The following is a 23,965-nucleotide window of genomic DNA, read 5'->3' on the forward strand; positions in this document are numbered from 1 at the left end:
TAATAAGTCACCTGATAGATTTCAGGTTTCTGAACAACGTTCTCCTCGTTCTTCACAGGAAACATCGGCTTCACAGTCCAGTGGCGGAGACCGTGGGAAAGGACGGGGTGCCCAACAAGGACGTGAGCAACCCCGTCAGACTGACGGTAAAGGCGGATCTCTGACATATTATCGACAGACACATTATCGAACTACACAAATATTGCATCAAATATATCGACATCAAAAATATCGACATTGTATACTTATTTAAAAAACGACACTAATATCGACACTACAATATCGTAATACAATTATATCGATCACACAAAAATCGCACACATAAATATCGCAATACTAAATATCGACATGAGTAAATAAATATGACACATGTCACAAATATCGATAACCAAAATATAGACATCAAGAATATCGTTTTTTTTAAAAATATCGACAATTCTAACACTAATAAAACCAATATTTTACACAACATAAAGACAATATTTTCCCAAAACATACATTTTTCAAATGAGATTCTACTTAAACATAAACATAACATTTATAGCGATCTCAATATTTAACAACATAATAAAAAAACACTGAAATAATTATCACATTGGCATTTCGAACACATTTAAAAAACATTCCCTACACATTATAAACAATCTTTTTATATATAATGATTTAAAACTCTCCTCCTTTAAAACTAAATATACTCTTACTTAGCATTTTCCATAAAAGGAAACCAATTAACTAAAAAAAAATCAAACCATCCAATAGAAAGGCCACATACAGAAAACAACCAATAACATGAACATTACAAACGTTAAAGGCAGGGAAGGTCCCCTGGGACTATTTTAATACAACATCTTTATTTCTTCCCTTTAACCTTACTGAAAAACAGCAGTTAATGTCCATGAAAGATGCTACATATTCATTGTTACATATTGAAAAATTAGAACCTTTACCTTTCTCTGTAGCGGAATTGGATACAGGCGTGTGGTTATTACATGGGTTGATCACTCTCCCGTTCGCGCTTTTCAAATTTACGTCCTGTATAAAAAACTATGCTCTGGGTAGATATGAACAGCTGGGCACCGCTTTCATACATGAGGTTTGGTCCCTCCCTTTTATGTATAGATGTACAAGGGACGGTACTGAGGTTTATCTGACAGGTGAAGAATGTACAACAACACCGGATCATTCTGTAGTATGTAGACACATTCAATTACACGGTGCATACAATGTACAAGCTCCAAATTTGGCCTGCGTCCTGAAAGGTATCCCAGTGCCAGTGATTACGCCATCTTTCACGCTGCTTGCAAACGGTAGTTATTTAATTCTGAACAATGAAGCTTGCTGCGGGATGTTAGTGGGAATCCCTTACATAGTGACTGTATCGCAGAGAGTTGTCTGCTGCAATAATGTTCTATTTCCACCCCCGCATGGGCGGCTGGATGTTTCCATCTGGCCTTAGATTCCGACCTTGAAGGCAGAGTTCAACAAGATGAGCAGAATAAGGGCGCTATTGTCCCAAAAGGAGGTGCCATTGACTTCCTCCGGTGAAACATTTATCCTTCACGTTGCAAATACGCGTACTGAGGTACAGGCGCTTTTGAATACTGACCTCCCCCTACATTTTGGTGCTTTGATCCAAACAATTTTCAATTCCTCGTCCACGACTGGCCTAGCTCATTTTTTTAAGCTTCTGGGCTCGGGCCTCGTGACCTCTTTCCAAACTATTTTTGGTGTGATTCCGGCATTTTTTCATTCTATTTTCTCGAGCATCTTTGGAGGTGTCCCGCTGATTCTGGCGCTTGTGGCAGGAGTGCTGCTTTTACTTTTCATACTGCGAAATGGCTGCTCTTTCTTTGCCACACGACAACCTATCCCGTCTGCATCTTCTCCGTGACAGGATGCTTGAATATTATGGTACGCTGCCATTGGCGACTTTGAGCCTGGCGTATGGATTATCCTTCCGGTATGCCTACTTCACCTGCGTACAGCCAGTCTTTCACTGCCTAGATTGTCCCTTTGAATGGCCTTTGGATTTGTGCTTAACCAACACGGTGTCTCCGGTGCCGGATTATGATCGACTGATGAGGCCCTTAGTGTCTCACGAGTTTGCCTGTTCTGGTGTTCGGATTATGGCCTGTGGTGCGGCGCATGGTATCCTGGGTAATTGGGACATCGCAAGAGCAGCCTATGATTTCTTGAATATGAGCTATCTGGAGGAACAATTGGGTTGCCCTCTGATTGTGCTAGAGGCTCCGCTCATTGAAGAACATGTATGTTCCTTTTCTTTGATTAATTGGATGGCTGAAACTTTTCATGGCTCTGCAAACGATTTCTTGTTGGTAGCAGTGGCCACGTATGCTGCATATACGTTCATGGATTGAGTAAACTGTGGTCCTCTATGTTTTTTCTCCCGTGCCTTTGGACTGCTGTCCACAGAAACAATTTTTAATTTTTCCCATCACACGTTTGTGGGTTTTTTCTCCCCTTTTCAATTTTCATGTTTTCGGCTTTTGCCTGAACTATAAATTGTTTATTAATTGAATACGCCTTGTTCTGCTCTGTCGAAACTGAACTTTGCATTCTCTTTTTTCTTGCCTACTGTATAGTGCTTCGATCAAGGGGGCATGTAGTGAGGACTCCCTTAATACGTACATACATTGTTAAGTTAGCATAACCGCGTTAGATGTTAGAAATCCATCTTGCCGCTTTTGCGCACGACACTGCATTTACATGTTATTGCTTAAACAAACTGCTGACTCCAGCTTTGCCTCACACGGAAGCAATCTGTTGTTACCATCCCGAGCTCTGCGCAGGGACCTTGGTCTGTACATGGCGTGACAAAACAGTCTGGGTCGTTAGACAATGCATGTTTTCCACTCCAGGTTGATCGACCCACTATTTAGCCATAACACACAGGCAGCTGCGAATACCTGAAAGTTGGTGCTTTTAATATTGCAGCCCTCATGTTTAATATTCAGACCGAAGACGAGCCTTCCTGCGAGAAGACTCCTGATGCTCCTGTGATGTGATTTCACTAAGCTGATCTTTGTGGTATGGGGTCCCCTATTGAAGCCTAAGAGACCTTCTATTAGCATAATAATAATATTAGCTTCTTAGTAAAGGGAAGGTGGTATTATCCACTGTCATTATAATATGATCACCCCTTTTATATTCTATGGTATTGTAACGATGCTGATGGTTTTGATTTTAATCATTTGTCTGCTTGTATTAGCCAAACTACTGCATTTTAGGACACGTGGTCTATAAAAATAAGCTCTTTTTATTTTCACCGTGTCTCTGTTGATTCTTGTTGTGGACTGATGTGAGAGTAATATACGAACAGGTATTTCCGATTCCCACCATTCCTGAGAGTATACTGAGTCGCTTGTTCTGGGTTGTCTTTTCATTGTGATCTCTGAGCCTAATCTCGGATAACGAATGGGACACTTATGCTAGCCGGATACTGGGTTCTGGGTTCTGAGGTGAGTTTCTGGTACACCACAATTCACTGAGTTGGCAGTATGTGCTGGACACAGAACTTAATTAATTTACTATTCCCACTCCAATCTATATTTAATTAACATAAGTGCTGGACACTGAACTTAATTAATTTACTATTCTCACTCCAATCTATATTTAATTAGAATACATGCTGGACACTGAACTTAATTAATTTACTATTCTCACTCCAACCTATATTTAATTAGAGTATGTGCTGGACACTGAACTGAATTAATTTACTATTCCCACTCCAATCTATATTTAATTAAGATAAGTGCTGGACACTGAACTTAATTAATTTACTATTCTCACTCCAACCTACATTACATTAGAGTAGGTGCTGGACACTGAACTTAATTAATTAACTATTCCCACTCCAGTCTATATTACATTAGAGTAGGTGCTGGACACTGAACTTAATTAATTTACTATTCCCACTCCAGTCTATATTTAATTAAGATAACTGCTGTACACTGAACTTAATTAATTTACTATTCTCACTCCAACCTATATTAAATTAGCGTAGGTGCTGGACACTGAACTAAAATAATTTACTATTCCCACTCCAGTCTATATTAAATTAAGATAAGTGCTGGACACAGAACTAAAATAATTTACTATTCCCACTCCAATCTATATTAAATGAAGATAAGTGCTGGACACTGAACATAATAAATTTACTATTCTCACTCCAACCTATATTTAATTACAGTATGTGCTGGACACTGAACTGAATTAATTTACTATTCCCACTCCAGTCTATATTTAATTAAGATAAGTGCTGGACACTGAACTTAATTAATTTAGTATTCTCACTCCAACCTATATTACATTAGAGTAGGTGCTGGACACTGAACTTAATTAATTAACTATTCCCACTCCAATCTATATTTAATTAAGATAAGTGCTGGACACTGAACTTAATTAATTTACTATTCTCACAGCAACCTATATTTTATTAGAGTATGTGCTGGACACAAAACTTAATTAATTTACTATTCCCACTACAATCTATATTTAATGAAGATAAGTGCTGGACACTGAACTTAATTAATTTACTATTCTCACTCCAATCTATATTTAATTAGGGTAGATGCTGGACACTGAACTGAATTAATTTACTATTCCCACTCTAGTGTATATTTAATTAAGATAAGTGCTGGACACTGAACATAATTAATTTACTATTCTCACTCCAACCTATATTAAATTAGAGTAGCTGCTGCACACATTATGGGATTAGTAAAATTCTAAATTATATTTAAATTTTCTAAATAATTATTTTTTCAAATGTAAAAATATATAAACATTTTAAATTAACTTCACAACCTTATCCCCTATAACCCAACATTCCGCTCCTAAAATTATTTGTAAAATTCTAAATTTAATTTACTATTTCAAAATAATTTTTATTAAAAATTAACAAATATATAAACATTTTTAAAACACTTCCCACCCTTATCCCCTATCAACCAACATCCAGCTCCTAAAATTATTTTTAAAATTCTAAATTTAATTTACAATTTCTGATTTTTTTTTTTTTAAATTAAACAATATATAAACATTTTTAAAACACTTCCCACCCTTATCCCCTATAAACCAACATCCCGCTCCTAAAATTATTTTTAAAATTCTAAATTTAATTTACAATTTCTAAAATTTTTTTTTTTTAAATTAAACAATATATAAACATTTTTAAAACACTTCCCACCCTTATCCCCTATAAACCAACATCCCGCTCCTAAAATTATTTGTAAAATTCTAAATTTAATTTACAATTTCTAAATGATTTTTTTTTTTAATTAAACAATATATAAACATTTTTAAAACACTTCCCACCCTTATCCCCTATCAACCAACATCCAGCTCCTAAAATTATTTTTAAAATTCTAAATTTAATTTACAATTTCTGATTTTTTTTTTTTAAATTAAACAATATATAAACATTTTTAAAACACTTCCCACCCTTATCCCCTATAAACCAACATCCCGCTCCTAAAATTATTTTTAAAATTCTAAATTTAATTTACAATTTCTAAAAAATTTTTTTTTTAAATTAAACAATATATAAACATTTTTAAAACACTTCCCACCCTTATCCCCTATAAACCAACATCCCACTTCTAAAATTATTTTTAAAATTCTAAATTTAATGTACGATTTCTAAATGATTTTTTTTTTTAATTAAACAATATATAAACATTTTTAAAACACTTCCCACCCTTATCCCCTATAACCCAACATCCCGCTCCTAAAATTATTTTTAAAATTCTAAATTTAATTTACAATTTCTAAATGATTTTTTTTTTTAATTAAACAATATATAAATATTTTTAAAACACTTCCCACCCTTATCCCCTATAAAGCAACATCCCGCTCCTAAAATTAAATATACATTTCACATTTTAAAAAAATATTTCTAATTAAATTTTACAATATATTAAAAAAATTAATTACATTTTTTAAAACACTCCCCACCCTTATCCCCTATAACCCAACATCCCGCCCCTAAAACTATATTAATATTTCTCATATTAAATACATTTTAACTATTTACACAAACAACTTCAAAATATTTACTAAACATACAATGACGATATTTTCACATGTCGATATTATTACTAACGATATTACTTACATCGACATATAAGTAAAAAAAAAATACGATATTTTTCACATCGATATTATCTATGTCGATATTTTGTACATTCGATATTTTTGACTCGATATTTCTGTCCCTCGATATTAAAAAGTCGATATATAGACTGCTCACCGGTAAAGGCAAGCAGGACGAGTTTGCACGTCAACGACCCCCGTTCCAAAGAAGAAGGTTGCTGCGCTAACAGTGAGGTATGCCACAGGTAGTGTGGATTCAGCTTCGGAACCTGACATGGGCACTAATGCTGCTCGACAGCGCGGCGGAAGTTACAGTAGTGCGACAAGCACTGCGTCCATATCTGGAGGCAACAGCAACTGACACGTTCATTACTGTTGAAACTGCTGACACTAGAGTGGCTCCCCCTGACAGGCTATATGACATAGTCCTCTTAATTGAAGGTGACATACAACGTACAATTCAAGGGATTTTTTGGGATAATCTGACTGTAGGAGAGTAGGGTCTGCAATCCTATGATCACCCAGATTTTTTGCTTTTGCTTCATTGGTTTACGACTTTCCCTGGCTGTGGGCCTGCCAATCAGACCCACAGCCTAGCTGTTCTCTCTCGAAATTAAAACACATGTACATTAGGTGCATCCACTAATTGGAACTGGGCCGCCTTGTCAGTCCCTGTCTCAGCATACCACAGGTATCCAGGGCATCGGTGTACCCAGGGCCTACCGGGGGCTGCAGCATGTATTATGCCACCCCTGGATGGCCGCCCAAATCTGACACAACTGGCTGCACGACAGCTTGGGCAAAGTGGTGTAATCACCCGTTGCTGTAGGTGTAGTATTCCTACACCTAACCCTAAAATGGACACATGGATTCCTATCAGTCACTCCTATGGCAGGCCTTATCAATCCTGAAGGCAGAGTGCAGGGGATCATGTGGGACGGTGCTCTGGCGCGAGCTGAGCCCGTCGACGGCTTGCGGAACCAAGTCCTAATAGCCGTTCCATGGTGACGCGGGCCAACTACTTTAAAATGCATTATAATCCTTGCGGTTATTTGCTAACTTTGGCATCGCATCACCTACACATGTCGAGTAAGGTGTCATACGAATTGGAATACGAACCCCTCGCCAGTTCTGGCGACGGGGTTAGCATTCCCCCCTTTTAGAGGGGCACGACATGGAAGTAACCTTGAACCCCGGTTGACTCAAGCCTCAGCATCACAAAATGGATGCTGCCACCAGACACAAGTCTGACCTCCTGCTGCTGGGAGACCTTCCAGCGAGGGGAGCTTGGACAAAGGGTTTCCTGTCGAGGGCGGTGTTAGCACCATCCCAGACAGGGTTTGTGTATCCCAGGTAGGCAGGGCTGAAAGGAAGGTGATTGCAAGTGGCACCCCGGTGCTCACTGTGCATAGCCCGGCTCAAACCAGTTTCAGGGGCACACCAGCCCCTGAGCTGGGGCGAAGCCGGACAAAGGATAGGGGTGTAACCACCCCCCTCCTGGCCCCACCCATAGGTAGGACCTAGGCACGGGCCAGCCCCTTTTCTTAGAATAAAGGTAGGAGCGAGTCCCCTTCCCAAATTGGATAATCGGATAATCGGATAATTCTGAATCTTGAACTACTTTCCACGAAAGGAACTCTTGACTATATTCTGAAGACTCTCCCTTGTGGCTAAGGAGTAGCCACCCTGCACCAGCAGGCACCACCTAAGTGCTTGCGGTTTGCTGTAAGTCTCTCCTATGGATCAAGACTGCCCAGCTCGACGAGACCCGAGTTCCCTGCCATCTCTGACCTTCTACCTACATCATCAGCCCAGCTGAGAGTCGTAGGTGTGACGAGACCTGCGGGACCGGCCATCTTCAGAACCTGCACGACGCTTATCTAGCACGCCCACCGAGGGACCCTCGAGTGAGTGCACCTAGGGTTTGAGAAGCCCTAACCCTGAGCAGCTCCAGCACCGAAGTCTGCCTCCCCAGCATCCACGAGATCTGCGTGGGGGCCCTTCCGCTCCTTGCTGTTCACCGCGTTGTCCGACCACTTGCCGACCGGCTTGTGGCCCTCTTCACGACGCACCGCGATTGTTTCATCACTAGTCTGGTTGCTCCAGACTGGCTCTTGCTCCCTTTCAACAGAGGAGTACCTCGGACCCTCCTGGTCCACTCCAGACGCCATCTTGACTCCCCCGCGTGGGTTGCCACTGCCAAGATCCGCTGCCCCATTCCTGGGCCCAGCATCATCGACAGCAGACACCTTCGTGGGACAGCTCGCCCTCCATCCTGGTCGCCGCCGCGCCTCCTGGTCCGAGGAACAGCCGAGTCCGACGTCATCCACTCACCTGGTCGAGGTGACTTCAGCCGGTACCCTCCTGGTGCCCCAAGATCGCTGGCTAGCGGTTGAGAACTGAGTCCCCTCTGCTTTCAGGTTTCCTTCATCCCCGATCCAGGCTTGGATCTCGCTGAACATCGTCACTGGTCGCCTGCCAGCAACTCTTCTTTCAGGCTCCTGAGACTACAACGAGGACTCCCGACATCTTGCCGAACCTCCCGCAGCCGCAGCCTCTGGGCTAGGTAACTCGAGCATTTCGGTGCTCCATCGCAGGTTCGCTTTACAAGTGTCCAGTTCCTTTTTCGTTTAGTCCCACTGTTCGGATCACTCCGGAATCAGTAACTTTAGACTTTCTAACCTCTCCCCTTCCACTTGCAGTGTAATGGTTTCGTGCCCTCGGGCATTTGTGTAAATTGTGCAACCAGAAGTATTTTCCTTTTGTAGTGTGCTTAGCTCCCTGACTCATAAAGAGCCAGGGTAGTCTTGTTATAAATAAATATCCTTTATTTTCATAACAACTTGTGTGGTGTCCTTTCACGTGGTGTTCAAGGGGTAAATGTGGTGGTAAAAAAGCTGGCTTAACACGCCCTCTAGAGTTTAGCCTAAGACTGCTCGTATCCACGCTACTAGGATAGCTGGTCTATAAGGTTGACTTACAACCAATCATCAATGAGGGTCGTTTGGAATGATACACAGTGATCACTAGAATAGTGAGCACTACATATCAGGCCAACTTCTCACATTGGTGAGCAGCGGTTGGGATTTGAGCTTGCTGTTGTTTTACCACACACGTATCCTAAGAATATCGAAGTGAAAGATCACATAAGTACCCAGGTACATATAACTTAACTTAGAATACTCCGAGTTCTACTGAACCGGCTGTTGTAGTGTAACAGGGCTTAGCACACCCTGACTACAACTCTTAGCAAGGGATCAGTAGGTAAACACATGGGTGCCGATCACGATCCGGTAAAAAATGTCCCCGTACGACTCGTATCGGGTCTTTTTACCGTACGAATCGTACAAGTGCCGTACGAACTGGCAATCACGATTCGCATGGTAAAAAGTCCATACGAACCGCACTGGGAATATTTCCCCACACGTCCTCGGGTTGGAAAATGTGTCCGACACGTCCTCGGACGATTCACCGTACAAACGTGAAAGGTGAACTCCGACCGGGGAATCACGATCCATCCCGGGCGTCCGAATGTACAACCGTATGGTGAAAAGACCGTCCGCAATGAACTCCCATAACAACCATGGAGACGTCCAAACAGGTGCCCGGTACGTGCCGTACCCCCCCCAGCCCCCGTAGGTACGCGCCGACCCCCCCCCCAGCCCCCGTAGGTACGCGCCGACCCCCACCCCTTTTGCCCCCGTAGGTACGCGCCGACCCCCCCCCAGCCCCCGTAGGTACGTGCCGACCCCCCCTGTGTGTACACCCGTGTACGGTGCGTACCCCCGTGTACGCTCGAGTCGAACCCCCCCGTGTACGCTCGAGTCGGACCCCCCCGTGTACGTTCGAGTCATACCCCCACCCGTGTATGTACGGTGCGTACCCCCCCGTGTACGCTCGAAAGAACCCCCCCGTGTACGCTCGAGTCGAACCCCCCCGTGTACGCTCGAGTCGGACCCCCCCGTGTACGTTCGAGTCGTACCCCCACCCGTGTATGTACGGTGCGTACCCCCCCGTGTACGCTCGAGTCGAACCCCCCCGTGTACGCTCGAGTCGAACCCCCCCGTGTACGCTCGAGTCGGACCCCCCCGTGTACGTTCGAGTCGTACCCCCACCCGTGTATGTACGGTGCGTACCCCCCCGTGTACGCTCGAGTCGAACCCCCCCGTGTACGCTCGAGTCGAACCCCCCCGTGTACGCTCGAGTCGAACCCCCCCGTGTACGCTCGAGTCGGACCCCCCCGTGTACGTTCGAGTCGGACCCCCACCCGTTCAACTCGAGCGTACACGGGGGGTACGCACCGTACATACACGGGGGGGGGTTCGACTCGAGCGTACACGGGGGGGGTCCGACTCGAGCGTACACGGGGGGGTTCGACTCGAGCGTACACGGGGGTACGCACCGTACACGGGTGTACACACAGGGGGGGTCGGCACGTACCTACGGGGGCTGGGTGGGGGGTCGGCGCGTACCTACGGGGGCTGGGGGGGGGTCGGCGCGTACCTACGGGGGCTGGGGGGGGGGGTCGGCGCATACCTACGGGGGCTGGGGGGGGGTCGGCGCGTACCTACGGGGGCTGGGGGGGGGGGGGTCGGCGCGTACCTACGGGGGCTGGGGGGGGGTCGGCGCGTACCTACGGGGGCTGGGGGGGGGTCGGCGCGTACCTACGGGGGCTGGGGGGGGGTCGGCGCGTACCGGGCCACCTACTCTGGTCGATTCGCGCCGTACTTCGCTTTTGCGGCACTTTTTGGGTGCCGTGAAAATATTGCCGTCCGGACTGCTGTCGGTTCGAATCGTAATTCCTGGTTCGTGAAACGCTGCCTGAAAGCGTCCCGACGTCACGTCGCAGCATTCCCGGATCACATTCGTATGTATATTTTCGTCGGTCGGTGTTTTTTACGATTCGTACGGAAATGGTGTTTCCGTGCGAATCGTAATTCCATGTTTGTAAAGTTTTACAACCGGGTACGAGTCGGACGGGGAATTCGCTCCGACCGACTGTTCGTACGCGGTTTTTACCGGATCGTGATCGGCACCATAGTGTAGGTAGGTGCATCACTTACACCTCACTAGAAAAGCATGTCGGTCCACGGAGAGTCTGCGGAGACTTCCTTAGTGGTCAGTGACCCTCCACAGGTCGTGTCACGATATGCAGCTCTTAGCTTCAAGGAGATGAGACAACTGTGTGCCTCCAGGAAGCTAAACCAGGGTTCTAACCCTACCATCGCAATTCTGCTAGGTCTCTTAGAGGCGTACGATGCTAGGAGGTCCTCTAACACAGGTCCCCCCAATGCTGATGTGAACATGCCTCCCTTAGAGGGAACCCTTGGTGACCCAGACCTCGACCTCCATACAGAGGAGGAAGACGAGGAGGAGTTATCAGGAGACGAGGCAAACAAAGGTCCAGTGGTAGTCGGCAGGCTTACGAGGACCAACTTAAGCAGGCATGAGAATGGAACTGGGGGAGCCCCGGGCCCATGCTCAAGCAGGCCTAACATTGGGAACGGACGAGCTAGGTCTCTCTCCAGAGGCTCTAACAGATCTGTTCGTACACATGTCTCTCAGGCATCTTCTCAGAGAGGAATGATGTCCCCTCAGAGAAGGGAGCATGAAGCGAAGATGAGGGAAGTCAATCTGAGGATCGAGCGGGAAGAACTTGCCCTCGCCAAAGAAAGACTTGCCTTGGCCCGAGAGCAGAAATTAAGTGGGTTAGATCCGACTGGTGGCAGCATTCTCAATAGAGAGAAAGACAGGGGTATAGACACTAGACACCTGAGTAAAATAGTACCCCCCTTTAAACAAGGCGACGATATCCACAAGTGGGTAACGGCTTTGGATAGGGCCTGCACTGTCCAGTGCGTCCCCCCAAGTCAGTGGGCAGCTATACTGTGGCTTTCCTTTGAAGGTAAAGGAAGGGACAAGCTCCTCACTACGAGAGCTGAGGATGCTAACAACTACCAAGTCCTGAAGAACACACTGATTGATGGGTTCGGCTTAACCACGGAACAGTACTGGGTGCTGTTCCGGGACACCCAGAAAATTCAGTCTCAGGATTGGACTGACTTTGTCGATTGTGCCACTAAGGCTTTGGAAGGCTGGTTGCTGGGTAGCAAGGTTACTGATTACACAGGATTGTACAATCTTATCATGTGAGAACAGATTTTAAACAACTGTCAGAACCAATTGTTGCATCAGCACCTTGTCGACTCGGATCTGACCTCTCCCCAAGAATTGGGAAAGAAGGCAGACAGATGGGTCAGAACAAGGGTCAAGCAGAACCAGAACGAGAACCAGGGTGGTCAGAAGAAAGCAGACCAAAAGGGTAGTAACAAGAACGAACAAAATGACCAGAAGTCTTCGACAGGTCCCCAACAAACCAAAGACGGTGGGGGTCAGGCTTCACAGAAGAAGAAGACTCAAGAAGGCCAGTCAAAAAGGTGGTGCCAATACTGTAAAAGTAAGACTCACTGGTTTAGTGAGTGCACCAAGAAAGGAGGGCAAACTCCTGCCACTGCAGCCCCTAAGGCACCTGCACCCCCTAGTACAGTCAGCAGTGGTAGTGCGCCTCCCAAGGCATTAGTTGGGTTAACCTTGGGAACTGAGGGGAGTGACGACTTAGTCAGCACGCTCACTCAGGCCGTCCTTGTCTGTACAGGCGATATGGATATGTCCCCTGATGCCAGTCCCAATACTTTGGGCAAATACAGACAGACACCTTTGATCAATGGAAAAGTGGCTCAGGCCTACAGGGACACTTGTGCCAGTGTCACCATGGTGACGCCTAACTTTGTGGACCCTGGACAGATCATGCTAGGTACCGATTACCTAGTGACCAATGCCAGCAACGTCACTACCAATCACAGTATGGCAGTTGTTGATTTCTCCTGGGGAGGGGTAAGTGGCCCGAAAAAGGTTGTGGTTTGTTCAGACCTCCCCGTAGAATGTCTGTTGGGCAATGATTTGGAAACGTCACAATGGTCAGAAGTGGAGCAGAGGACTCACATGGAAATGTTAGGCTTGCCAGCACATGTCCTTGCTGTGACCAGGTCACAGGCCAAAAGATGCCCCACTGAACAGGTGCTGGATCCTGGAAGAACGGACCAGACACCTTCCAAGAAAAGGAGCAGTAAGGGTAAGGCTTCGCCTTCCCCCTTGCCCCAGGTCGTGGATCAAGTCTCTGAGGAGGCGGACCGTAAAGAACTGAGGGAAACGGAGCCGCAAGAGCTTGAACCTGGTCAGGTTGAGTTTCTGGGCTCAGGGGGACCCTCCAGGGAAGACCTGGGGAAGGCGCAGTTAGACTGCCCCTCACTTGAACCCCTCAGACAGCAGGCTGCTGCTGAGGCTGCAGGGAACGCCACAGGTACCCACAAAGTGTACTGGGACGATGGACTCCTGTACTCCGAGGCAAGAGACCCCAAACCTGGCGCGACCAGGAGGCTGGTCATCCCCTTGTCTCTGAGAGGTTTCCTTCTTACCTTGGCCCACGAGATTCCCCTTGCAGGTCACTTAGGCCAGAATAAGACTTGGGACAGAATTGTTCCACACTTTCACTGGCCCCACATGTCCGAAGATACGAAGGAGTTTTGCCGCTCCTGTGTCACTTGCCAAGCCAGTGGTAAGTCAGGTGGCACGACAAAGGCCCCCCTCATACCACTACCGGTGGTGGGGGTACCCTTTGAACGAGTGGGGATTGACATTGTCGGACCAATGGAACCCCAGACAGCATCAGGGCACAAGTTTATACTGGTGGTGGTGGACCACGCCACCAGGTATCCTGAAGCTATTCCCCTTAGGACCACTACAGCACCTGTGGTGGCACGACCCCTACTTGGAGTGTTCTCCAGAGTGGGCTTCCCTAAGGAGGTCGTCTCAGACAGAGGTGCAAACTTCATGTCGGGATATCTGACTGCTATGTGGAAGGAGTGTGGTGTCAACTACAAGTTCACCACACCCTATCACCCACAATGCAATGGGCTTGTTGAGAGATTCAACAGGACCCTAAAAGGGATGATTCACGGACTACCTGAAAAGCTTCGGCGAAGATGGGATGTCCTGATACCCTGCCTCTTGTTCGCCTACAGAGAGGTCCCGCAGAAGGGGGTTGGCTGCAGCCCTTTTGAGCTTCTGTTTGGACATCCTGTAAGGGGACCCCTTTGTTTGGTAAAGGAAGGATGGGAGAGACCTCTCAGAAAGCCGGCATCAAACATTGTGGACTATGTGCTCGGTCTCCGCTCGCGGATGGCCGAGTACATGGAAAAGGCATCTAAAAACCTTGAGGCGAGCCAAGAACTACAAAAAGCTTGGCACGACCAAAAGGCTGTCCTGACTGTGTACCAGCCTGGACAGAAGGTGTGGGTGCTGGAGCCAGTGGCCCCAGCAGCACTCAAAGACAAATGGTCAGGGCCCCACACGATCATTGAGCAAAAGGGAGAGGTCACCTACCTGGCAGACCTGGGAACTCCCCGGAGCCCCCACAGGGTGCTCCATGTAAACAGGCTCAAGGCATATGTCGACAGGGAGGGCATGGGCTTGCTCATGGCCACAGATGAGGGACAGGAGGAGGAGAGTGACCCTCTCCCGGACCTGCTCTCTCAGAACCCTGACGATGGGTCAGTAGATGGTGTTGTCTTTTGTGGCAGCCTCTCTGGACATCAACAAAAGGATTGTAAACAGGTTCTTCAATCCTTTCGACATATGTTCTCTCTGACGCCCAGTCAGACCAATTGGTGTCCCATGAGGTCGACACTGGGGACAGTCTGCCCGTAAAGAGTAAAATCTATCGGCAACCTGATCATGTCAGAGACTGCATCAAGACGGAGGTGCAGAAAATGTTGGAGCTGGGAGTCATTGAACCCTCGGACAGCCCCTGGGCTAGTCCCGTAGTTCTCGTGGCGAAACCTCACACCCAGGGCGGTAAGAAAGAGATGAGGTTTTGCGTGGACTACAGAGGTCTCAATGCAGTCACTAAGACTGACGCCCACCCGATACCAAGAGCAGACGAACTTATCGACCGGTTGGCTTCGGCCAGCTACTTAAGTACGTTTCACCTGACAGCTGGGTATTGGCAAATCAGGTTAGCTGAGGAGGCGAAGCCCAAAACAGCATTTTCTACCCCGGGTGGGCATTATCAGTTCGTGGTAATGCCCTTTGGTTTGAAAAATGCACCTGCCACCTTCCAAAGGCTGGTGAATCGAGTTCTCACTGGGTTGGACGACTTCTGTGCGGCGTATCTGGACGATATCGCTGTCTTTAGCTCCACCTGGGAGGATCACCTGGTCCACCTGAGGAAAGTGTTAGAGGCCCTGCAAAAGGCAGGCCTCACTATCAAGGCCACTAAGTGCCAGATAGGGCAGACACAGGTTGTATACCTGGGCCACCTTGTAGGTGGAGGCCAGGTTCAGCCATTGGAGAGCAAAATACAGGCCATCCAGGACTGGGCTCCTCCAACCACCCAGACTCAGGTTTGAGCTTTCTTGGGCCTGACTGGTTATTACCGGAAATTTGTCAGAAATTATGGATCCATTGTGACCCCGCTAAACGACCTGACAAGTAAAAAGATGCCAAAAAAAGTTCAGTGGACAGCAAGCTGTCAGAAGGCATTCGATGACCTAAAGCAGGCCATGTGCACAGCACCTATCCTAAAGAGTCCAGACTACTCCAAACCATTCATTGTCCAAACAGACGCTTCGGAGTTGGGTGTGGGAGCTGTTCTATCTCAGATGAATTTTGATGGTCATGACCAGCCCATAGCTTTTATTAGCAGGAGGCTGACCCCCAGAGAGAAGAATTGTTCAGCTATTGAGAGGGAGGCCTTTGCTGTGGTTTGGGCCCTGAAGAAGTTGAGGCCATACTTGTTTGGCACTCACTTCAAGATTCAGACCGACCATAAGCCCCTCTTGTGGCTAAATCAAATGAAGGGTGAAAACCCCAAACTACTTAGGTGGTCCATTTCCCTACAGGGGATGGACTTCACAGTGGAGCATAGACCTGGCACTGATCATGGCAATGCAGATGGGCTCTCCAGGTATTTCCACTTAGAGCAAGAAGACTCACCTGGTCAAGGTTAGCTTATTGTCCCAAAGTTTGGGGGGGGTCATGTAGGAGAGTAGGGTCTGCAATCCTATGATCACCCAGATTTTTTGCTTTTGCTTCATTGGTTTACGACTTTCCCTGGATTGTGGGCCTGCCAATCAGACCCACAGCCTAGCTGTTCTCTCTCGAAATTAAAACACATGTACATTAGGTGCATCCACTAATTGGAACTGGGCCGCCTTGTCAGTCCCTGTCTCAGCATACCTCAGGTATCCAGGGCATCGGTGTACCCAGGGCCTACCGGGGGCTGCAGCATGTATTATGCCACCCCTGGATGGCCGCCCAAATCTGACACAACTGGCTACACGACAGCTGGGGCAAAGTGGTGTAATCACCCGTTGCTGTAGGTGTAGTATTCCTACACCTAACCCTAAAATGGACACATGGATTCCTATCAGTCACTCCTATGGCAGGCCTTATCAATCCTGAAGGCAGAGTGCAGGGGATCATGTGGGACGGTGCTCTGGCGCGAGCTGAGCCCGTCGACGGCTTGCGGAACCAAGTCCTAATAGGCGTTCCATGGTGACGCGGGCCAACTACTTTAAAATGCATTATAATCCTTGCGGTTATTTGCTAACTTTGGCATCGCATCACCTACACATGTCGAGTAAGGTGTCATACGAATTGGAATACGAACCCCTCGCCAGTTCTGGCGACGGGGTTAGCATTCCCCCCTTTTAGAGGGGCACGACATGGAAGTAACCTTGAACCCCGGTTAAAGTTGACTCAAGCCTCAGCATCACAAAATGGATGCTGCCACCAGACACAAGTCTGACCTCCTGCTGCTGGGAGACCTTCCAGCGAGGGGAGCTTGGACAAAGGGTTTCCTGTCGAGGGCGGTGTTAGCACCATCCCAGACAGGGTTTGTGTATCCCAGGTAGGCAGGGCTGAAAGGAAGGTGATTGCAAGTGGCACCCCGGTGCTCACTGTGCATAGCCCGGCTCAAACCAGTTTCAGGGGCACACCAGCCCCTGAGCTGGGGCGAAGCCGGACAAAGGATAGGGGTGTAACCACCCACCTCCTGGCCCCACGGATAGGTAGGACCTAGGCACGGGCCAGCCCCTTTTCTTAGAATAAAGGTAGGAGCGAGTCCCCTTCCCAAATTGGATAATCGGATAATCGGATAATTCTGAATCTTGAACTACTTTCCACGAAAGGAACTCTTGACTATTTTCTGAAGACTCTCCCTTGTGGCTAAGGAGTAGCCACCCTGCACCAGCAGGCACCACCTAAGTGCTTGCGGTTTGCTGTAAGTCTCTCCTACGGATCAAGACTGCCCAGCTCGACGAGACCCGAGTTCCCTGCCATCTCTGACCTGCTACCTACATCATCAGCCCAGCTGAGAGTCGTAGGTGTGACGAGACCTGCGGGACCGGCCATCTTCAGAACCTGCACGACGCTTATCTAGCACGCCCACCGAGGGACCCTCGAGTGAGTGCACCTAGGGTTTGAGAAGCCCTAACCCTGAGCAGCTCCAGCACCGAAGTCTGCCTCCCCAGCATCCACGAGATCTGCGTGGGGGCCCTTCTGCTCCTTGCTGTTCACCGCGTTGTCCGACCACTTGCCGACCGGCTTGTGGCCCTCTTCACGACACACCGCGATTGTTTCATCACTAGTCTGGTTGCTCCAGACTGGCTCTTGCTCCCTTTCAACAGAGGAGTACCTCGGACCCTCCTGGTCCACTCCAGACGCCATCTTGACTCCCCCGCGTGGGTTGCCACTGCCAAGATCCGCTGCCCCATTCCTGGGCCCAGCATCATCGACAGCAGACACCTTCGTGGGACAGCTCGCCCTCCATCCTGGTCGCCGCCGCGCCTCCTGGTCCGAGGAACAGCCGAGTCTGACGTCATCCACTCACCTGGTCGAGGTGACTTCAGCCGATACCCTCCTGGTGCCCCACGATCGCTGGCTAGCGGTTGAGAACTGAGTCCCCTCTGCTTTCAGGTTTCCTTCATCCCCGATCCAGGCTTGGATCTCGCTGAACATCGTCACTGGTCGCCTGCCAGCAACTCTTCTTTCAGGCTCCTGAGACTACAACGAGGACTCCCGACATCTTGCCGAACCTCCCGCAGCCGCAGCCTCTGGGCTAGGTAACTCGAGCATTTCGGTGCTCCATCGCAGGTTCGCTTTACAAGTGTCCAGTTCCTTTTTCATTTAGTCCCACTGATCGGATCACTCCGGAATCAGTAACTTTAGACTTTCTAACCTCTCCCCTTCCACTTGCAGTGTAATGGTTTCGTGCCCTCGGGCATTTGTGTAAATTGTGCAACCAGAAGTATTTTCCTAAGAGTTTTGTAGTGTGCTTAGCTCCCTGACTCATAAAGAGCCAGGGTAGTCTTGTTATAAATAAATATCCTTTATTTTCATAACAACTTGTGTGGTGACCTTTCACGTGGTGTTCAAGGGGTAAATGTGGTGGTAAAACAGCTGGCTTAACACGCCCTCTAGAGTTTAGCCTAAGACTGCTCGTATCCACGCTACTAGGATAGCTGGTCTATAAGGTTGACTTACAACCAATCATCAGTGAGGGTCGTTTGGAATGATACACAGTGATCACTAGAAAAGTGAGCACTACATATCAGGCCAACTTCTCACACTGACCTCTTCTTATGACATTCTCCTAGCGAAGGCAGACTGGCCCCCGGCTTTCATTTTAGATGCTCCTAGAGGGGAGGAGGTAATCCTCCCGTCCTTTGCGCACACAGTGCCAACGGACCACGCTAAAAAGTTCACTGAGGATTGGGCTCTGGTGCTTGCACCGGCTTTGTATCATACTCAGGTGGGCTGGGATAAATTGTCCCCCAGCCATGAGATTCCATTGCGGTCCATGCCGCAGCCACAACCCCAATATCCCATGCGTCGCAAATCTAGACCTCACGTCGTTGCAATCCTTGAACAATTGGAATATCAGGGAGTTATTGAAACATGTGTGTCACCAATGAATAATCCTTTATTCACTGTGACGAAGCCTGATGGGTCGTACCGCCTAGTTTTGGATTACCGGCATTTAAACTCTCATTGCCGGACATGCGCGGTACAAAATACTCACAGTTTGGCTCTCGTCGATAGTCTTGTGAGAAAAAAGTTTAAAACCACACTTGACATTTCCAATGGCTTTTAAAGCCATAACCTGTCCTCTATTAGCAGTCAGTGGACAGCGTTTACTTCAGGCGGCAAACAAAAACAGTTTAAAAGACTAGCCATGGGCTACAAAAACAGCCCTGGCGTCTTTGCCGCACGTGTAGCCTCTCTTTTAGAGAGCATAGACCCGGATGCGTACTCGTATGTCGATGATATCTATCTCACAGACGACGAGTTGTGGCCGCATCTGTGTCGCGTTGACCGCATTATTGTTATGTTTGCAGACTTCGGTTACAAATTCAATTTTGCAAAGTCTCACATTGCAGAGTATACAGTGTTGTTTTTGGGCTATGAGCTTAACAATGAAGGTCGATGTGAGAAGTTGGCCTGATGTATGATGTCACTAGTTCTAGTGTACACGTTATATCAGTTCAAACAACCCTTATGGTGATTGGTTGTAAAGTCAACCTTATAGACCAGCTATCCTAGTGGTAGCATGGACAAGAGCAGTCTTAGGCTAAACTCTGAATGGCATGTGAAGCCAGCTGTGATACCATATATAATCCCTTGAATACCAAATGAAAGGACACCACAACAGATATATATATAAAATAAAGTGTATTTATTCTAGTCAAACCCTCAGCCCTCTTTATGAGATTCGAGGTAAGTACAACACAGTCTTATTTAAGCATACATTAAGTCACACAGGTAAGTAATACAGTTAGGCCCTAGGGGCCACGCAAACCATATACTAAAGAAGTGGTATAAGGACCACTGTCACGGAAATAGGATAGGCCTAGGCCTAGGGAATCGCTGGGGCTACACTACACTACCAACAGTTAGGAAGTGGGAGGCCCACGGGATTCGGGTGCAGAGTGGAAACACTCACGCGTAATGCGTATAGTCGATAGAAATAGTACAGTTTTGAAATAAGCAGTTTAAGGACACTTCTGAAGCAGCTAGAGAGTCGAGACTCGGAAACTAGACCCTAGGATAGTTACTACCCTTGTGAGCACCGAAGTACCCAAGTTACCTAGCCCACGGGCTGCGGGGGCACTTGCGTCGGGTTTCGTCGTGGACTCTATGGATGCCTGAAGGAAAGTTGCTGACAGGCAGTCAGTGCAGAGTGTCCGGTGGATCCCAAGGCCGGGATCAAGAAGGAAGGGTACCTGCAAGCAGAAGGGACAGAGTCAAGGTCACTAGCCAGTGACCACGTGGAACCAGGAAGGAACCAGGCGATGTCGTGAAGATTGCAGGTAAAGGGTGAAGCTTGTCGCTGCAGCCACGGGTACCAGGAGACGTCCCACCAAGGCTCTTGCTGTCGGCGGCACCGAAGTCGAACTAGGACTCACCAAGCCTTGGCAAGCGGAACCCACGAAGAACGGAGGACTTGCTTCTGGTGCAGACCAGGAAGGTCTGGGGTGCTTCTCTTTTGCAAAGAAGCAGGAGCCAGTCCGGAGGAGCCAAACCAGCAGTGAAGATTTCAAGGTGTGTCGTCACAAAGGCCGCTAGCCAACGGGCAAGCAACCGGACAGACGCGGCAAGCAGGAAAATGCAGAAGGGCCCCACGCAGGACTCGTGGAGTGTGGGGGGCTGATATTCGGTGCAGATGGTGCTTGGGGTTGGGGCTTCTCAATCCCCGGTGCACAACTTCGAGGGTACCTCAGAAGCTGCGCTGGAAGATACTCGCCACTTTTCCCAGGTAGCGGGTCCCACGTCTTTCGTCGCCTCCACGGATCTCAGCTTGGCTGTGGATGTGGATCAGGGTCGGAGAAGTCTGGAAGTCAAGGCTCTGGTCGGGCTCTGCAGTCGGTCCCTCGTAGAACTTCAGCAAAGCAAAGGGTAGTCTCTTGATGGTGCCTGTTTGCGCAGGGTAGCCACTCCTTGGCCACAAGGGAGATTCTTCAGTCTTCTTCTTTCGTCGAATGTCGAAGGTCCAGAGTTTCTGTTCAAGTTGCAGGTTCAGGATAATCTAATCTCCTGGGGCCCAGCTACCACTCTTATACTAATCTGGGGGGCTGGGTTGCCTGCTAGGTCACGCCTTATGGGTGGGACCTGGGAGGGGGGTGGTTACACCCCCTTCCCTTTGTCCAGTTTCGCGCCAGGACTGGGGCTGGTGTGCCCCAGCACCGGTTTGAACTGGACTATGCATGGAGCACCTTGTGTGCCCCAGGCAGTGTCTCGTTTCTTTCATCCCTCCCTGCCCCAATACACTAAGGCCTGTCTGGGGTGGTGCTCGCACCTCCCAAGGCAGGAAACCTATTGTCCAAGCCTCCCTTGCCGGGATCACTCCCAGCAGCAGGAGGTCAGACTTGTGTCGTGGCAGCAGCATCCATTTTGTGATGCTGGGGCTCTGGTTAACTTTAACCGGGTAAGGAGGTTACAACATGTCTTCTCCCTCTAGAAGGGAGGGATATTATCCTCAACCCCAGAAATGGGATGGGGGTATTATTCCAAAGTGTTAGACACCTTACACGACATGTTTTGATAAAGCCAAACCATAGTTACCATAACCGTTTAAGATTATGAGGCACTTTAAGAGTATATGGTAGGCTATATCATAGAACAGCTATAAGGACATGGTTCCGAAAGCTGCAGACAGGCTCAGCTCATGCTAGAGCACCATCTCACATGTTACCAAGCACTCTGCCTCCAGGATTGTTAAGGCCTGCCATAGGAGTGGCTGATAGGTACACATGTGTCTATATATAAGATAGGTATAGGAATACTACACCTAAGCAAGGGGTGATTACACGAACTTGCCCCAGCTGAGTGATAAGCCAGTTGTGTCATAATGGAAGGCCAGGCCAGGGGTGGCATAATACATGCTGCAGCCCCTGGTAGGCCTAGGATACACCTATGCCCTGGGTACCTAAGGTACACTGTACAGTGGCCAATAAGGTGATCCTATCCAAACGTGTTATGCACCTAAAGTACATAGTATCAATTTAGAGAGAGAGCAGCAGGGCTCTGGGTCTGCTTAGCAGGCCCACAGCCACATCTAAGTCGAAAACCATTAAAGCAAAAGCAAAAAGTGGGGGTGAACATAGAAAGCAGACCCTACTCTCCTACAGTCGAGGATTGGCTCCTCACTTTCTGGAGAAGTGCGCATGCCTGCGTGATCCTACGACACTGAAAAAATTACAGTCTTTGCTGGGCTTTCTGAATTTCGGTCGTACGTACATTCCTGATTATGCCAAGCATATCAAGCCGCTTTAAGCCTTGGTACAACCTACTTTTTCCAAATCAAGCTGGCTGCAGGAGCATTCAGCTATTTTGCAATTACTGCAAGCTGATCTTCTTGCTTCAAAATACTTACTGACACGTGACAACCGCACTAACCTGGTAATAAGAATTGTACCTGGTGCAATGGGTTTCACGTACTTAGCGTTCAATGAGGGTGATACCGTCCCCATTGCATACAAATCACACCTGTACACTTCAGCTGAACTGCGTTTTTCCTCTGTCGAAAAAGTTCTAATGGCAGTACAGATGGCGATTCTCAAAGAACGAGCGCTGTCGCAAGGAAAATGCATGTTAGTCCTGCCCTTGAGGCAGCGACAAAAGCAAGTGTACCTAATTCTAAAGCTTTGCATCCACGGTGGATTCAATGGGCCACTTCCTTGACATCGCCCGATGTAACATATATCTTTGATGCCTCATTACAGACTCAGGAGTACTTGCAGTATGAATTAGTTCATCCGGCTCCTCTGTCTTTGCGCCCGCTCGAAGATTACCATTGTGCCATTTACACTGACGGTTCGGCGCAACCGGCGATTGGATCGAAGCATGCCTATTCAGCGGCCTGCGCAATTGTGGTAGGTACATTTGTAAATGGTGAATTCCAATCTGATGTCGTACATACGCAGTCATTGGGTGATTGTACCGCACAATTGGCGGAGCTTCGTGCTCTGGTGCTTGCACTGGAGTTTGCTGACCCTCGAGTCACTACTCTTATTGTAAGTGACTCGTTTTATTGTGCTCAATCCTACAACGACAATCTACACTTTTAGTCTCAAAATGAATATCGTGATTCCAAAGGTAGCACAATTAAGCATAAAATGCTTTGGGTTCGAGTGGCAGAACTTAAAGAACGTCTGCCGCTCCTGAATGTTATTCACACTCTTGGTCACCAACGAGTTGGTGTCCATGCTGTCGGCAACAGCTTAGCTGACGAGGCAGCAAAAACAGCAGTGGTGACATACTTAGTAGCAGCAGTTACAAGATCCAAAAGTAAGATTGATGATGACATCTTGGCAGCTATAGCTGCTACAGAGAAGGGAACTAATTACCCGAGAGGTATCCCTTCTCGTTACCATTATCACTTAAGTCCTGATAACGTCCCATTAGTAAGGATTAACGACGTTGGTGACAGATTGATTCCCAACGCGGACTGCAGACCATCTTTGATACTAGCAGCTCACAAGGGTATGGCCTCTGCCCACGCCGGCGTTGCAGCTACTGTATCTCTGTTACAATAACGTTACTGGTGGTACGGTTTATATAAACAAGCTTGCGCTTATGTTCTTGATTGTGACATTTGCCAGCAGATTAAACCTTCAACTGCCGCGCGCCCACCACAGACTCAGTTGTACATATCTAATAAACCACTTGGGTGTGTTTATTTAGATCACTGTGGTCCTTTTTCCTCTGATACTGCGTACAAGTACATCTTGGT

This window comes from Triturus cristatus, chromosome 7 (assembly GCF_964204655.1).
Source record: "Triturus cristatus chromosome 7, aTriCri1.1, whole genome shotgun sequence".
Classification (NCBI taxonomy): domain Eukaryota; kingdom Metazoa; phylum Chordata; class Amphibia; order Caudata; family Salamandridae; genus Triturus; species Triturus cristatus.